Source organism: Panthera uncia, assembly GCF_023721935.1.
Source record: "Panthera uncia isolate 11264 chromosome A3 unlocalized genomic scaffold, Puncia_PCG_1.0 HiC_scaffold_11, whole genome shotgun sequence".
Taxonomy (NCBI): domain Eukaryota; kingdom Metazoa; phylum Chordata; class Mammalia; order Carnivora; family Felidae; genus Panthera; species Panthera uncia.
The window spans coordinates 27,760,765-27,767,487 of NW_026057578.1; positions in this window are offsets into that span (position 1 = coordinate 27,760,765).

Consider the following 6,723-nt stretch of genomic DNA (forward strand, 5'->3'; position numbering starts at 1 on the left):
GAGATCGTGACCTGAGCCGAAGTCGGACGCTTAACTGACAGAGGCAGCCGGGCACCCCCACAGTTTGTGATTTCGAGTCACACAAGCCCCGCGCTTCGGGTAAAATGCGGGCTCTGGGTGAGCCCTGCTTCTCTCTCTCAATCTCCCCGCCCCTTGTCACTTGCCCCCCGACCCCCAAAAAAGTGCATGGTACAAAATTCTAAAGCAAAAAGCAAAGAAAAGGCAATATAGATAAGTCCCCCTCCCACACCATCCCTCAGCCACCCAGGTGTCCTATCTCCCCATACCCACAATTGCTGTCTGGTGTGTTTTTCCGGAATTGGGGAGGGGGGGTGTCTATGTAGATATAATCAAATACATATTTCTAACCATTTTATTTTACATGGGTGGAAGTGAAGGAAACCAGAATATGTCAGCCCAAAATATGCCTCTTTGACTTAAAAAGTATTTTGAGCTGAAGGCAGTTAAGAAGCAGCAAGCCCAGGAAAAAAAGCTCCCTCTTTTCTGCCTAAAGGCAGGGTATAAATTCTTCTTTTATTGGAGACAGACATAAATCTAGAGATGACACCAGAGGAATTTGCAAACCTTCCTCCATTCCCTCTCATATATTTACCTTTCCACAGCCTTCTGCCCTCAGAAGCCTTAAGCCATTTCCCTTTGCCTTGTCATTTCTTGGCAAATTTATTGTTCCTTGTTGAAGATGCTATCTAAGCTGGAATTCTAAGCTGCCATTTTGGGTTACTTTTCATTAGGTTTCCCCGTGTAATGTGTGCTGCGTGACTTAATAAAAGTTTTTTCTCTTGTTAGTCTAAGTTTTGTTCAAGTCCCTGCTGAAAACTAAGATGGGTAGAGGTAAAGTTTTGCCTCCCCTACAGAAGCAAACTGCACATTCCGAGGGAGGGAGGGGAAATGGTCCAGCACAGACATTGGATCCAGTCCCAAGTTCAAATCCTGCTTCCTCCACCTACTGGCTGAGTGACTTTGCACAAGTAACCTATGTTGCATGTTTCTCTTTTCCTTTTCTCGAATGGGGTTGGTGTAAGGATCACGAGTTAATACCCATCAAATGCTGAGAACAGTGTCTGCCCCGTGGTAAATGCTATTCCTTGAAATGACTTACCAGGTACCTTAGAGAACATCCTTTTCCATGTCCGGAGAACTCAGTGGTTACAAATGGCTGTACTGTGTCCGCTATGTGAATGTATCCATAACTGACGTAACCATCTGGGTTGATGGGCATTTAAATTCATTTGGAAAGGTCTCACAAAGACCGATTCAAGGCCGTTCACTCATTCATGTGTGCACCACACTCTCTTGAGCTAACTGGCCTTTGCGTCTTCTGTCCCTCCTCCCGGAACATTCTTCACCTACTCTCTGGCCACCTGGTTGATTTCCTGTGCAACGACCAGTTCTCAGCCCCAAAGTCTCCTCCTTGGAGAAGGCTCCCTGGGTCTCTCTCCCCCCCCACCCCCCACCATCCTTGCTGTCCTTCTCTGCAGACTGTACATGGGATGGGACCCTGGAGGAACCTGGTGGCCGACCGTGAACCCTTGGCCCCGGCACCAAGCAGGTGCTCACCAACCCTTGCTGGCCAATGGATACCGTGGTCTACACATCTCTCACTTGTTTTAATATTTTAAATCTTCAAGAGATCTGGATTTTAGAAAACGCATTTTCTTGTGCTCAAGATCCCAGCTGCCCCTGGTGAAAACAGAGGGCTGTTAGCAAGCTCTCTGGTCTCGGTTCACAGTCTCTACTTCCTGCCCCTGACCAAGTAACACTGGGTGCTCAAGTGTGAGCCTCTGTGGACTGTTTCACTTAATTCTCACAGTAACCATCTGAAGAAGTTATAATGACTCTCTTCCTTTAGAAACGAGGGCATTAAGGGTGCCTGGGTGGCTCAGTGGGTTAAGCGGCCAACTTCGGCTCAGGTCATGATCTCGAAGTTCGTGAGTTCGAGCCTCGCGTCGGGCTCTGTGCTGACAGCTCAGAGCCTGGAGCGTGTTTCAGATCCTGTGTCTCCCTCTCTCTCTGTTCCTCCCCTGCTCGCACTCTGTCTCTCTCTCAAAAATAAATAAAGATTAAAAAAAAGAAATGAGGGCATTAAGGGTCAGAGAGGGGAGAAGCTGGTCCAAGGACACACAGCCAGGAAAGGGTGGGGTGAAATTCAAATCCAGGTCTAGCTCAGGGCCGTGGGAAAATTGTCTCTTGCTTACTTCTACCTGAGCCCTTGGGGCTTCAAGAACTTGGTTTAGATAATTGTTGGGCCTTTGTGATAACTCTTGTCCCCAGGGGCTCCCCCCCTCCCCCCTCCACTTCAGATCTCTGTCATCTGGCTGGTGAGCTGAGTGTTCAGACTTCAAAGTCTCTCTCAAATTCTGGCCAGCACTTGGGATTTGGGGACCTGTCTGGCCTGTCTGGAGGGAAAGCTGTCTCATCTTGGGATCGAGGGATCAGTGATCGCTCACCTGGTAAGAGCCTTCTGGGGCTCAGCCGATTGGGACCTCGACTTTCAGGTTCTTGGCTGAAAAGGACATACCCTGGGCCCAGAGAGAGACGGTACAAGGGTCACTGGAGCTGACTCACCACTTCGTCAGTCTGAAATCTGACAAACCCTATCACTGGTGGGGAGTTTGGATGTCCCCATCTGCCCTGGAAGTGCAAGCTTGGTGGTCAAAACCAATGGTACTGGCTGATCTGGGGACACAGGAACTCAGAGGTTTGGGAGACTGGTCCTGACAATTCAGGTCACTGGGCTGAGAGCATTAGGTGTGTTGATTCCTTGAACTCTGCGGAGAACACACTTTACTCATGGAGCAGAGAGAGAGACCAGTCGAGGAGGAAGGGCTTGGACCCTCGCCACTGCGGTCCGTTCTTGGTTTCATCAGTTTGTTCCCATCTCACAAGTCTGCTGGGGGGGGGGGGCTTACTCTCACTCCTCAGTAGGGGACCAGATGCTGTCCCTGGTACTGGCTCCCTCTCAGAGTCAGCCCCATCTGCCTGCCCGGGGTTGTCTCTTAAGGAAGGAAAGCCTTCGTTCTTCTTTGTCAAAGAACCAACCCTTGATCACCTTTCACAACCCAGCTCAAGGGTGCCCTCTTCTTTTTTTTTTTTTAATTTTTTTTTTTTTTTTGTTAACATTTATTTATTTTTGAGACACAGAGAGACAAAGCATGAACGGGGGAGGATCAGGGAGAAGGAGACACAGAATCTGAAACAGGCTCCAGGCTCTGAGCTGTCAGCACAGAGCCCAACGCAGGGCTCGAACCCATGGACCATGAGATCGTGACCTGAGCCGAAGTCGGCCGCTTAACTGACTGAGCCACCCAGGCGCCCCAAGGGTGCCCTCTTCTAAGAAGCCCTCCCTGATTTCCCCTCTGCCCTAGTCATTCCCCCCTGGCTGTGCCCTTGGGCCTGCCTTCTCCACAGTAGTTTGGTGGTCAGACAGTTGGGGATTCAAATCTTGGTTCTGCCTTTTCATCAGTGTGGGCAGTGGGACTTGAGGTTAGTTCCTTTACCATGCTGAGACTCTCATAAAATGAGCTAACCATAGTACCTTTGGGTCGCTGTCAGACTACATGAGGTAAGGTACATACAGGGCCTGGCACAAAGATATTGCTCAAATGATGGATGCAGCTATTATCATCAGTCGTAACTAAAGACCTGGTCTTGACATTGAAGGCCTGAGGTGCTCAACATAGAGGGTAACTGGCCCTTACCAAACTCCCTAGTCCAGCTCAGGCAGGGCAGAGAAAGTGCTAGAGGGCATTCCCTTCACACCCTGCCCCCGCCCCCACCGCCCACCCCCCACCTACACACTCGGCTGTCTTCAGCTCCACCTTTATTAGTGGCTTTGCTGGAAGCAACAGGTGCCCTTTGCAACGATGCCCCCCTGTGGCTGAACGAGCACCTGCTTTGGGGGGAAGGGAGGGACCGCAGTTACTGGAGCACCTACCCCATGGGGCCTTGACGAGCAGCACGGTTGGTCGTCATCCTGTCATCCTTTAGACCGGGAGGTCTTATCTTTGTTTCGCAGGTTCATCCAACCAGTTATTTGTGGGGGACCTGCTATGCATCAGGCACCATGGCAGGTGCTCAGGGGACAAGAGTGAACAGACACATAGAACATACAACGCACCACAGGCAGGATAAGAAGGAAAATAAGGCAGGACAAGGGGATCGCGAGGGGCCAGCCCTGCAGAACTCTTCAGGCCTCAGTGAGCAGTTTCCAGAGATTGGGGCGGCAGCGGTGGGGGGGGGGGCCGGGGGGGTTGGGTGGAGAGCACCTGAGGGTTTTAAAGGAAAGAAGTGACATGTGTGGTGCCTGTATGTGAGCAGACTGCCGGGCAACAGCAGCAGCAGCAGGGGATCAGTGGGGTAAGGGCAGTTGTCACCGGCAGAGATGACAGCGCCCTGGCTGGGACACCGCAAGGGGAGGACAAGCGGCCTGATCTGGGACGCGTGTGCGGCTGAGCCCAGAGGACTTGCTGATGAACGGGACGTGGGGTGAGGCTCGGGGCCGCAGAGAGAGAAGTCACAGGCGCACGAGCTGCTCAGACGGAGACCAGGTGGGACACTTGAAGTCCACAGCGTAAGGTTTCTGCTCTGCTTCCCTGTCCTAGCCTGAGAAGACTGGACCCGGAAAGGGGGGGCAGGGCACAGCCACCACCCGTGAACAGGAGCAGAACCCATTTAAAGAAGGAAGACCTTGTCTTTGGCCCTGGGAGGCAGTCCTGGAACAGTCCCCTCTGAACATGCTGCTGGCTAGGGCAGAGGGCGAGGAGCAGCGAACCCACCTTTCTGCACCAGCTGCTTCCCTCGGTGAGCTCCAGGTCAACCTTAAGGAGTCCCTGGAGGGCACTTTGTCAATGCCACCCAAAGGCGTAGAGCTGCGCCCGGCCTCCGGCCCACGTGCTCGCTTTTAAGCTGAACTCGGTGAGGATGCATCATCAGCCCAGTTAACTCATGTTTTTCATTTGGTGTTGAATTTTATTTATTTTAGGTAGTTTTTAAGTTTTATTTATTTTTGAGGGGGGAGGGGCAGAGAGAGAGAGAGAGGGAGAGAGAGAATCCCCATCAGGCTCCGTATGGTCAGCATGGAGCCCGATGTGGGCTTGAACTCACGAACCGTGAGCTCATGACCTGAGCCAAAACCAAAGTCAGATGCTTAACCGAATGAGCCACCCAGGTGCCCCATCACTCGGTGCTGAGTTTTAAACATCGTTCCATCAGGACACGTCCCATGCTTTGCGATAGGTCCTTGGCCCGTGTAATGACAGGAGGTTCCCTTACCAACCAACCAATTTTGGCGAGGACTCAAAATACTCCCATAGATGAATGGAATGTCTAGTTGAGAACGACTGCCCTGCATTCAGACCCCCCAGAACCAGTGGTTATTTGTTTTTAAACCTGTGAAAGCCTATCTGGGTGACTGGACCTTTCCACCTGAGCCACCCAAAACAGAGAACTAGGGCTAAAAACATCTTTGCCCAGCCTGGATCTGGACCAGGGTGATCCCTGGCTCAGTGGCCATAGTCCCTCTGACCTTGGGCCAGAGGTCTGACCTTGAGCCAGACGGTGGCCCAGTCTGTCTGAACTGGGGTGGCTGCGACAATTACAACTACGTCAGCTTCCTCACCCACTTCCCAGGGCTGGTTGGGAATCCCAAGAGCCCTTTGTAAACTCTTCTAGATGATGCAGGTTCTAAGTGGTGTTTTGATGATCTCTTTGGGTGTGTGCTCACTCATGCAAGCAGAATTAACGTAAGCAGAGTGTATGCGTGCAGGGTCTGGGACGGGGGGAGGGAGTGTATGTAGAGGGCAGGGTGGTTAAGAGCACGAGCCTTAGAAGCAGACGGCACCTTACCACTTGCCAGCTATGTGACTTGGGCTTGAGATTCTGCAGTAATTATTACACTACTGGGACTACACTTTTTCAGAGCGACCCATTAGAAGCTACCAAACTCCACTATCCTCATTCTGGTCTTTAATGGGCAGGGGGACGACAATTTACAGTTTTTCCAGACCCGCCCTTAGTTTCCACGGTCACCTCCGTCTGCCGGACACGCTATGGATGTTGCTGTCCCGGCAGGCCCCCCTCCGCCAGTGTGGGATGGGGAACGCCAAGCCACGTCCCTTTCCTGGGATGGGCACGGCGTGGAACGCCAAGCCCTTCGCTAGCCCCGGCTGGGTGTCGTGTTCTTTGCTCGCCGCAGGCATAAAGCGGGAAGAGAAAAGTGTGTGGTGATGAGTGCCTGGGAAGAGGGCTGAGGCACATTAGGTTTCAAGACCGGGGGACTTTGAGACAGTGGCGATCCTGTCTGTGGTTCCTCTGATAGGGAGGTGGAAGGACTTCCATCTAAAGACCCCGGCGACCTCCTCTCCCAGCTTCACACAGGAAGCACGCTTACGGGAGGGGGTCTTCACGGGGGAACTACTCCCTGAGTTGCTGCCCGTCGGAAGCCAGCAGGGCAGAGAACTGTGGACGGGACCTGCACACCAAGGCCACGGACACTGCTCTCCCCCTCAAAACGGACTCAGCGGGAGCCTCCTACAAAGGCTAACACCGTAAAAGGGGCTTGTAGCACGGGCAACTCGCCCTTTCTTCACCATCTGATTTGCCCCTTCACCACTAGTGGATAGATGGCTCGGTGACATTTTGATTGTTCCTCTTCTGTGCCAAGGTGCCCTAACCCTGCACTCGTGTGGGCCAGTGTGAGCCGTT